Source organism: Mixophyes fleayi, chromosome 2 (genome assembly GCF_038048845.1).
Source record: "Mixophyes fleayi isolate aMixFle1 chromosome 2, aMixFle1.hap1, whole genome shotgun sequence".
NCBI classification, from domain to species: Eukaryota; Metazoa; Chordata; class Amphibia; order Anura; family Limnodynastidae; genus Mixophyes; species Mixophyes fleayi.
Window position 1 is genome coordinate 53,300,876 of NC_134403.1, and position 12,050 is coordinate 53,312,925.

Sequence of the window (12,050 nt, forward strand, 5' to 3'; positions counted from 1 at the left end):
AAAAGGTGTCTTGCCAGGCTCTTTGTTTAGAACAAAAAGATGGAATTAAAGCTGGGTAACAAAATTATACTTGAACTGTGCATCCCTAAAGTAAAAAAAACACCTTGCATTAGGGGCACCAAACTCCACTCGGCTGTTCAAGTGTATTGATGGAGTATAGTTGTCTTAAGGCCATAGCATAACCAATCATACCTAAACAAGCAACTAAAGATTCAGAAGTTTTGAATGGAATCTCTTCGTTCAGTTTTAGCAGGTATAGAAGAAGGGAAATACCTAGCCTCCGTAGATATCAAGGATGCCCCTCTGCGTGTCCCAATATGGAGGGGACACCAGGGTCTACTGCGCTTTTCGGTAGGGAGATTCCATTTTTAGTTCAAGGCCCTCCCCTGCGGCCTAGCAACTGCATCCAGGGTATTCACCAAGATCATGGCGGGTCTCTTACATTAGAAGGGAATAATCATAATTCCTCTTGATCCCATTCCCTTACAAATTGGTATGTCCCTATCTCCTGTGCTCATTTCCCCTCTAACTAAAATCTGTAATCTATCTCTTTCTACTGGTATTTTTCCATCACTATTCAAGCATGCAGTGATTACTCCCATTTAAAAAACAAAACAAAACAGAATTCTGACCCTAACTCTCTTGTAAATTACCGCCCCAGCTCCCATGCCCCTCCAAGCTTCTCGAGAGAATTGCCTACACTCGCCTCACACACACTTTCTTACAGCAAACAACCTATTGGATCCTCTTCAGTCAGGCTTTCGCTCTCAACACTCCACAGAGACTGCGCTGACCAAAGTTGTCAATGATTTGATCACAGCAAAAAATAACCATTACTCTCTTCTAATTCTCCTGGATCTCTCAGCTGCATTTGACACTGTTGAACACTCTCTCCTCGTACAAAAGCTACAATCCCTAGGTATTGAAGGCACTGTCCTATCCTGGTTCTCATCCTACCTATCTGATTGCTCTTTCAGTGTTAATTTCTCTGGATCCACCTCTGCTCCGCTTCCTTTATCAGTTGGAGTTCCACAAGGCTCAGTCCTAGGTCCTCTGCTATTCTCTATCTACACCACTTCTCTTGGAAAACTAATAGGCTCCTTTGGATTTCAGTATCCTCTCTATGCGGATGATACACAAATTTATCTATCCTCTCCTGATCTTTCACCATCTGTGTTGTCTCACGTTACGGACTGTCTTTCTGCCATTTCATCTTGGATGTCTTGCCAACTCAAACTCAATCTCTCAAAAACTGAATTAATAAGATTCCCACCCAAAAACAGAAGCTTCCTCCCTGACATTTCTATTTCTGTTGATAACATGACCATAAATCCTACCCTGCAAGCTCGTTGCCTAGGTGTAATCCTTGATTCACAACTGTCGTTTATTCCCCACATCAACTCTATATCTAAATCATGTTACATACACCTAAAGAACATTTCCAGAATACGCACATATCTGACACAAGACACCGCAAAAACATTAATTCATGCACTCATCATCTCCCGCATCGACTATTGCAATTCCCTCCTTACTGGTCTTCCCAAAGTCAGACTTGAACCCCTACATTCTATTTTTCACGCAGCAGCTAGATTGATTTTCCTTACAAACCGTTATTCCTCTGCTGAGCCACTCTGTCAGTCTCTACATTGGCTGCCTGTATTTCAACGAATCTAATATAAAATGCTTCTACTAACATACAAGGCCATTAACAAAATTGCACCGACATGCATTTCCTCACTTGTCTCGAAATATCTCCCTACTCGACACCTCCGTTCTGCACATGATCTACGTCTGTCCTCCACTCTCATCACATCCTCCCATTCTCGGTTACCGGATTTTTTCCGGGCTGCACCCACTTTGTGGACTTCCCTCTTACGCACAGTAAGACTTTCCTCTAGTCTTCAAACCTTCAAGCGTTCACTGCAAACCCACCTCTTCATACAAGGTTATGATATTCCTCAACCATCATCTTAATTTCCCTAGATTACCCTATTACCATCCTCTACACTGCTAACGCAAGACAATTACCCTCTGACCAACATTGCCACACACACAGCACACTCAATACTTTTACCTTTGCAGTCTAGCTGGTCCATTGTGCAATATGATGTAGCACATACCCTTGTGTTTCTAACTCCCATTGTCCCATAGATTGTAAGCTTTCGAGCAGGGTTCTCTTACCTCTCTGTATGTGTTACCCAGTATTGTCTTATTAATGTTTGTTCCCAATTGTAAAGTGCTACGGAATTTGCTGGCGCTATATAAATAAATGTTGATGATAATTCACTATCTGGACGACCTTCTCTTGAAGGCTCTGTCGGCGTCACTCCTAACTCAGCAGATAGAAATCACAATGCAGTTCCTTCGGACTCGTGGCTGGGTGTTGAACATTCCCAAGTTATCGCTAGTTGCAGCACAACAGATGCGTTTCTTGGGTCTAATATTTAACACACAGACCCAAACAATATATCTCCAGGAGGACAAGGCCCTCTCGCTGCACAAGAAAGCCAGGGCCCTGCTAGCAAAGAAGGTTGTGTCTATCCTCCGTTGCATGAAGCTACTGGGGGCAATGGTTTCTGTATTCAAGGCAGTTACATTTGCACAGTTCCACTCACAACCACTTCAGAAGGAGATTCTTCAGAAGTGGTCAGGATCTCAAAATCACTTAGGCAGATCATTCGCCTGTCCCCCCACACACGAGTCTCTATGGCCTAGTGGATATCCAAGGACAACTTTGAAAAAGGTCAGTCTCTGCAAACCTGGTCATGGACTCTGGTCACAATGGACGCGAGTTTTTCAGGAAGGGGGCGGCGTGACAGGTCCTCTGAGGCTTCAAGGTCTCGTCTCCCCAGGAATCCTCACTTAAGATAAACATCCTGGAGCTCAGAGCAGTATACATGATGCTAACAAGAGCTCGGGTTCCTAACAGGAAAACCCCTACAAATTCAATCGGACAACGCCACCATGGTAGCCTACATAAATCGCCTGAACAACCCACGCAGCGCAGCAGCCATGCGAGAGACTGCACCAATAATGACATGGGCAGAGCATGTTCCTAAAATATCAGCCATCTACAACCCAGGGTTAGAGAATTGGGAAGCCAATTTTTTCAGCAGGCAACCGTTCCACCAAGGCGAATGGGCCCTAAACAGGCAGGTATTCTCCCTCTTGGTGGATCGCTGGGGCAAGCCGGAGATCGTCCTAATGGGGTCCAGATATTTCCGCCGATTCCCATGTTGGCACGGGTTAAGAGAGCGGGTCCCCGCAATCTTAATAGCCCTGCATTGGCCACACAGAGCGTGGTTTTCAGCCCCTCCCTTCCGCCTTTCCATGCGACCAGATCTAGTTCAGGGTTCACTTCTCTACCAAGGTTTGGATCGGCCAGCTTTGACGGCGTTGCTGTTAAGATCCTAATTCTCAAGGCTAAGGGGTTCTCACAGGAAGTGATTTCAACCATGATCAGAGCTAGAAAGGCATCATCTGCCATATATCACAGAGTTTGGAAAGCGTACATACTGTGGTGTGAGTCCAAGAGACTCCACACATCCAGATTTAGACTTCCCTGCCTGTTGGCCCTCCTACAGGCAGGTCTACAAAAGGGTCTCCGCCTAGGATCACTCAAGGTACATATATCTGCACTTTCCGTATATTTTCAGTGAAAGCTAGCAGAATATAGGGACAATAAAATTTTTCTTCAGAGGGTTCTACATGTACAACCCCCATTCTGCCATTCAGTGGAACCCTGGGACCTCCGTCTAGTACTCAAGGCTCTCACCAGGCAACCGTTTGAACCTTTATACTCGGTGGACTTAAGACATCTTACTTGGAAGACATCGTTCCTCTTGGCTCTAGCTTCAGCTCATAGAGTGTCGTAACTAGGGGCGCTTTACTATGTCCCCCTTTCCTCATCTTCCATGCTGACGGGGCGGTACTTCATACAAAAGCTGTATTCAGATTCCACTTGAATCAGGAGATTGTTGTACCGGCGTTCTGGTCCTCCCAGGAAGAGGGTTTACAGTTACTGGATGTAGTCCGAGCATTACAGTGTTATATAGACTGCTCGGCCGCAGTTAGAAAGACCAGGGATCTTTTTGTCGTCTATGAGGCGCATAAATGTCGGGGGCCGGCGTCAAAGCAGTCAATTGCCCGCTGGATTACCTCCACCATTCGGGAGGCCTACATAGGGGCCTCGCAACCTGTCCCGCCCAATTTTAAAGCACATTCTACCAGGGCAGTAATCACCTCTTGGGCGGCCCGACACAGGGCGTCGGCAGAACAGTTGTGCAAGGCAGCAACATGGTCTTCTATCCACTCCTTCACAGGGTTTTACAGATTGCAGGGCTTTGTATCGGCTGATGCAAGCTTTGGACGCAGGATTCTATGTGCAGCCAGTCCAGTGCAATCCCTCCCTTAAGGAGGTTTTGGTACATCCCCAATGTCTCGCAGTGTGCCCCAATTGCAGTAAAGAGAAAATAAGATTTTTACTCACAGTAAAATCCATTTCTCTGACTCCATTGGGGGACACTGTCCACCCTCCCTTGCTCTGTATATAGTTCTGTGTGAAAATTATTTGTTGTATGTTAAAAAGGTTTAAGTCCTTCTGAGTTTTCCACCTTTCCTCTCCCGCTTTGTTAGTCAAAACTGAGGAAACTACAGGAGAGGAGGGGCATAGTAGGGGAGGAAAGTAAAGATCAAAGTAGATAAAGTGACAAGATTCCTGGACCCACTACTATACCCCAATGTCTCGCAGTGTCCCCCAATGGAGTCAGAGAAATGGATTTTACGGTGAGTAAAAATCTTATTTTCTAATGCAGCACCTGAAGTATGTACAAGTGAGTAAAATCATTTGAGACTGCAGCCAAGGACAATTAAGACCAATGTGTATGTGCAAACTAAAGAAAAATGTGTAATATGTGTCAGCATGTACATAAAGGAGAATCACCATCACTGTTGTAAGAAGTATGCACAAAAGAAAAATGCCTACAGCACCTGGTATTCCCAGTTGGTCTCCAATCCAAGTACTAACCAGGCTCCAGCCTGAATGGCTTCAAAGATCAGACGTGACTGGACTCTCAGGTGCTGTTACCCCTTTGCTGTCTTTATAAGCTGTCACTGCAGTCCACAGGCCCTGCTGGTTTCGTATCTCTGCAGGATGCTGCCCAATCTGTCTCCACTTCAGAGACCCCTCCAAAACCAGTACATGAGTGCTGCCATCTTGGATTCGGTTACCTGGTCCCTCTCAGCCAGTCAGAGTGCTGTTTCAGCTTAGCTGACCGCAGCCTCCAATAATTGAAAACTGGGTACTATAAAAGGACTTCCTGGAGCCCTAACCTGTTGCCAGTGCAACCTTGATTCTTCAGATGCGAACCTGGTTCCCAGCAGTCTGCAGTCGTGTTTGTTATTCCTGCTCAAACAATGCAGTCTGCAGTCCGTTTTCAGTCTGGTCTACTTTGCTAAATCTGACCACCTTTTTTTGTACATAGTCACCAGTTCTGCTCCAGAGACAACCCAGCCTTGGTATCAGTCATTACCAGAATTACTTAATTTGTATAAATATTACTTGTTCTATGTTCTAATTGTTTGTAACTTATTATCGGCTGTTTAATGCGAATATGATTGATTGATTAAATCTGCGTATTTCCTCCTACTTAGAGTCGGCCCAAACACAGAATTTCATTCTGGCTTTGAGAATGTCTCATTACAGGGTCAGCCATTTTTTTTTTTTATCTTCATATGCTATGGATCTGAGGACCCTTGTGTATTATTACATCTATCATATCAATAGGAACCTATTTCATGAGGAACCAATAAGCTCTAACTTTGTTCCTGCATAGACAGAGTAATATGGTGCGCACCACATTGCGGAGTTCAGCTACTGCCGGAGAGCCGCGAGAAGACAGAAGCAACAGGGAGGTTGTAAGTGTTCATCCCCTTCCTTTTCGTCATTTGGATAAACGCAGGCTTGCTAATCCGGAGAGTGCATATTCGCAGGTCATTCCTTTCAAAGTACAATCTATTGCAGATGAGTCAATTCTAAGTGGGATATTGCTCTACAAATTAACTTTGAGTTCTCACTGTTCCGTTTTCTGAGGGTCCTATCCGTTTACCATATATGAGGTGATATCGGAGGATTTTTATTTATGCAGCTTCTTTTTGTTTTTTGTACATTGGCTGGTACATTTTGTGATTTAAATGTTTTGTTCATGTTCATTTATTAAACTGTCTTTTAATATCTCTGGTTTGACCGACTACGGATTCTGATGGGTTTTTTTGTTGTTTTTTTTTTTTTTTATTGATTTTTGCCAGCCCGTGTACAGACAGATCCTCCAGTTTGCTCTGGCCTAATGGATGCCACTAGTGATGTGCCCCAAGAAGCAGGTTCAATGCAAATCCTGGTGAATCGGCATGTCCAGGAATCCGCACAGAGATAAATCATGCAGTTCCTTCAAAAATTGTCCCCTCACCTGGATCGCATTCAAACTACTCTGTGGGTCAGGTAACTTCTGATCCTGCACAAGCTCCACCTATTAAAGATCCTACCACGGCTTCTCATCTTCATTTTCCAACTTCTACCAAGTTCAATGGAAACCCAAAACTGCAAAGGGTTTTTGAACCAGTGTGAAATCCATTTTGAGCAACAGCCCAGCAATTTCTCTATGAAGAAAGCAAAATTGCATACATTATCTCCCTCCTATTGGGATAGGCATTAGCTTGGGCATGTCCTCATGTTCTGGATTCATAGCAGCCTTCCGTCGGATCTTCGATGAGCCAGGGAAAACTACTTCAGCATCCTTAGATACTCTACGCCTTCATTAACGTTCTTATCCCATCAGCCAATACCTGGTTCAGTTCCAAATACTGGCTACAGCGTTGGAGTGGAATGATGAGGCCTTGATCACAGCCTTTTGGAGTGGTTTGTCAGATAAAATTAAGGACAAATTATCCACTTGTGATCTGCTTCTACCCTTGATGAAATTAATTTCCCTGTGTACCAATGTTGATTTTATGCTTTTAGGAACATGCCCTGTAGAAAGCAAAGCTTGAAAGTGTTAAGTTGTATAACCACCTTTGGCCCTGGCAGCACTTGACTCCAAGTGATGAGCCCATGTAGGTGAATTGTTCTCTTAACCCAGGAGGAACGTGTAAATTTATGCCTTCACTGTGTGGCTCCAGGATACTTACTTGATTTCTGCCCTAACTGTCCAGGAAATTCCTGATCCTAATCTGTTATGGAGAAGCCAGGTTAGGAATCCTTCCCAACAGTCTGTATAGGCAGGAATAACTGAGAAGACTGCAGTGTAGTCAGTAATCAGATCCCAATCTGTTCCAGCAATCCTATCCAGCATTCTGTTTCCAGTCTGGTCTCCTTTGCCAAATCTGACCACTGTCTTGCTATTCTTCTCTACTTGCCAGTCTGCAGTGATATTCATATTTTCTAGTCTCCTGAACTCACAACAGACATAATTTGTACCAGCCCTTTCTCTTCCATGCAAAGTAACCTAATCAAGCCACCCCCCCCCCCTTTTTGCACATAGTCACCAGCTCTGCTCCAGATATACACTTCAGCCTGTGTACAGGCACATCCTCAGCTGTGACACTGGCTTGTTCAAGGTGATGTCACTGTAGAATTAATACTGACTTACACCTCTTACTTCTCCTTTGTAGGCGAGTAAGAAACATAGAGCCCCTATTATTCCCAGGTGGTCTCCCATCCAAGTACTAACTGGGCGTGATCCTGCATGGCTTCCCAGATCAGATGAGTGTGGACTTGCTCTGGGTGCTTTGGCTGTGGGCATTTAATTAATACTGACTTACACCTCTTCTACTTCTTACCACCGGTATTGTAGGAGAGAAAATACCCTACGACACCTTGTATTCCCACATGGTCTAAGTACGAACCAGGCCTGACCTTGTATGTTTTCCAAGACCAGATATGATTGGGCTTGTTCAGAGTGGTGGTAGTCATTATTCTGTCTGCAATTTATGCCAACAAAACTTAGACCGACCTAAAATATCCGATTACTGTAAGGCCCACAAGGATGAATGCTAAAAAATGAAGAAAGTAGGAGAATCAGCGGGCCTATGAAAGGTTTTGGGAGTGGGTATTGAAATGCTGCTGTCTATACCCTTATGAAGGTAGTCCAGAACCTTCATAATAAATAGGAGAAAAGGTAGAGAGGGTATGTGGACCATAGAGGGGGGAGGGCGGAGTTGGTAGTTATTGTCTAGTGTTGTCAGGTATAGCTCATGAATAAAATGTAACACGTTTGTAAATATAAAGTGAGCACAGTTTATTTCACAAGTAATTATCTTGAAATAACGGGTACACTTTAAGGTCCACAGTAGCAGAATAAAGTCTTTGATGGGGAAAAAGTCTCTTGAAGATGGGTTTTTCTTTATCCTCAATATGTTTCACATGTAATGGCAGAGAAAAACAACATAGTGTAATACTGTATCTGATAAAAAGAGATGGCAATACTGGATGCACTTACAGTATTCTTTATCTTTATGTGCAGTAGAATGTAGAGATGCTAGTAAGCAGAGTTGAGCGAGCTTGATGCTTGCATTCCAATTTCCTGCTGTTACTTCCGGCATTCTTATCGCAGTCGCGTTTACGTATGTAAATAAATAAACAAGGAAAAAATGGCATACATAGTGAAATAACATCACTTACAGTGTCAATTGAATATCCATGAAACCAGCAAGTAGACTATTCCATAATGGGACCCTCTGAAACAGATTGATACGCATAACATCTGAATAGCCGTAAGTGTCCATTCGGCACACTCCAAAAACACATACTTGTAGGTTAATTGGCTGCTATTAAATTAGTCTCTCAGTCTGTGTATATTAGGGATGTTATGTGCGTATTGTCGCTAACCAATAACGATTGTCGAACCTGGATTTGTGTTTCCAAAGCACAAAGATTTATTCGCAATAAGTGGAATAATATGCTCAAGCGAAGTAATAGTAAATACAGCCGTTACTTATCGCAGGCGCTCTGGATCCAGTGCAGTCATTCAATCCTGAAGTCTGGGGACAAGATGTCTGCACTCTGGATCACAAGCTGCTGCTTATATACACAATCAAATACAGTAATACAATGAAGATGGTATAGCTTGCATCTATTGGTCAGGGTCTCAGGAATGTCCAAGGGGTCGTCAATCATTGGCTGGTTCATCCTAAGGAATCCAAAGGAGGGGGTCATCTCTGCAGGGGGTATGCTCTGCTCTTCCCGCCCGGATTCCTTAGTCTTAAGTAGTTCATAATTCCCTATCATTCATAACTTGCGTATGCACTCTGCGATTCCCTCGCAGAGTGAACCAAACAGTAGGATATGTAATAAGGTTCATTATGATACCACTCATGATGTTATTCCTTTAACCCATTCCGTGTATTTCACTAATATGCATGTAACTCTGATATAACATATAAATACTACTATATTTCGACATAACTGACTATGTGTTGCAACTACCAATAATGTGTACTATTTTATAAGTATGCGTGTTTGTGCGAATGTATGGTAAAAGACCGATTACTGTTGCTGCCACGTGTAGTGGATGCGTACGCCCTTTCACGCCGTAGCGTGCCCTTGTACGTCATAGCGTACCGTACGCATCTTTTCAGACAAAGACAACCAAGTTTGCTAGACTTTAATTGAAATGACTTTATCCAATTTGCTGACTTCGACAGGGAATTTAGACTGTAAGCGCCGATGGGGCAGGGACTGATGTGATGTTCTCTTTATCGCACTGTGGAATTAGTGACACTATCCCAATAGCTGCTGCTGATCTGTGAAGACTATGAGCAAGAACCACATTACAATCAATTCACCTTGCTGAACATGCGCTAGCAGGGAGCCTAATTTTTTGCCAAATTTAAGTTTGGAAAAGTTAGGGGCATATAGGTTGACAAGGGGGCAGGAGAGGTTATTTATCAGGAACCTGCCCTCTTTGTCTCTTGGCTCCATATAAGAGTCTAGGAGGTCAAATGTGAGGTGGCAGGCAATGAGGATCAAATCCCACTTTTTTTTTCTTTTTCTGTTTGAGGTCATAGGTATAATAGGTCAAGGGGTACATTTTAGATTGGAGATGTTTAATGAAGTAAGTCTCCTGGAGGAAGACAAACTCACCCTTCAAAGTTTGGAGAGAGGAGCGTGACCGTGGTGTGAGGCAGTGTGGGTCCAAAGACAGATGGCAGTGTAGCACAGAGTACTGGGGTCAGTAGGGACTGGTTTAGGGAGTTTCAGGACTGTAGACCCTCTTTGGGGGTCTGCGTTTGTGGTGTGGAAGAGACCAGAGCAGATTTGCTATGTGAGTCCGAGGCAGAAGGAGCCTGGGGACATAACACCAATCCAGCGAAGAAGATTGTGGGCTTCATGCAAGGATTTAGCCATACGTTGTTAGTTTTGATGCCCAAGGAAAACCCCCAACATTATTTAATATTGTGCTCTCTGAGGAGCAAAGTCACAGGCCGAAATTTCTCTTTTCCTCACCAAGGAAGTGGGGAGAGATCTTGGAATATTTGGAGGGTATCATTCTCGTATGTGGCCGCCTGCAGTTACCGCTTCCTTGGTTGTAAAGTAATTAAGGCAGAGAATAACATCCCTGGGTAGAAGATGTAGTCTAAATGTCGACATGTTCATTAGGCCGACAGTTTGTGACTGTCGACAGGTTGTAAAGTCAACATAAAGAATTAACTTTAAACCAACAATACAGTAGAAAAAAATAAAAAATGAACAGCAGACAATGTAAAACAATGCGTACCTCCCCAAAACAGTTTAACCAACCCTAGTGCTGCCAGCCTAGGATGGTACTAGCAAAATTTGGGGACGACGACAAAAAGTGGGGTGTTCCCCCAATTTTACCAATACCAGCACTAGGCTTTGCCAGCCAGGGCTTGTGGCACTATAGCAGGAGGCCCACTGCCATAATGATAATCCAGACCCAGGCTGAATTCTCTAGGGAGATCGGGTCCAAAAATAATGCAGACAACTATTCTCGTAGGCGTACCTAGAGCTGTACTGAAAGCACTAGGGCTCTTACTACACCCCGGGATGGTAGGTGTAAGGTATTAGTAATTGACTTGCCCAGACACTTATTGGCAGATTGGTTATGCTGGAGCTTGTAGTACTTCAAGCACTAGCATACCTATCGCTGCCAGGGCATGCTGGCTCTTGGCACCTAGGGCCTGCTAGGACCTGTAGTGCACCACAGAAAAATGTAAATAAAACACATACCATTGTAAAAATTACTTTAATAAAAATAAAAAAAACAACTAAATTACCTTCTTGATTACTCACCTACATCTAGTGGTCATCATCTGTTATAGATCCAAGCAATCCTTGCTTGGCAAAAAACAAACAAAAGATAAATACATCCAGGGGCCTTCATCTGTTCATATATCGAAAGATACTTGTTTGGCAAAACGAAAAACCATGGTACATGACACTAAACTAGCTCTAACGAGCTCCCAGCAAAATGTGAGCTCTGATCTATTTAAACATGGGGATTTCCCACTGTTGTTTGATTCGTGAGGAAGGAGCTTGTCATTAAAGATTAATTTAAAGTGCCAGAGCTTTTCACAACACATCTGTACTCCATTATGACTCCAGTGTCCTCCATGGATTACAAGAAAAGGATTTTAATTATCAAAAATCCCATTTTCCATGGCAAATTCAGGGAAGACTGCTACATGTTGAATGTTATACTTTATAGAACCATGTTGCCTGAGCAACTTAAGAATTGCGTCCCAGTCTTTTTATTGAAGGAACTTAGAGGTTAAAGGGCAAGGTGGGCCCCCCAGTTACAGAGGTTGTAATGGCAGCTGATGCCCTCTTTCTACTGCAAACAGTGAGGTGAAATTGCCAAATTCTTGGACCAGACCACTTTCCAGGAAAGTCTCCATGTTAGAGCCCTCTACCTTTACAGGTAATCCCAGAAACCTGACATTTTGTCTGCACAAACGGTCATCAAGAGAGCATCTGTTAACAAATATTAATTTTCAAAGAAAGGTTGGTAACCTTTTCTTTCATAGCACCAGTG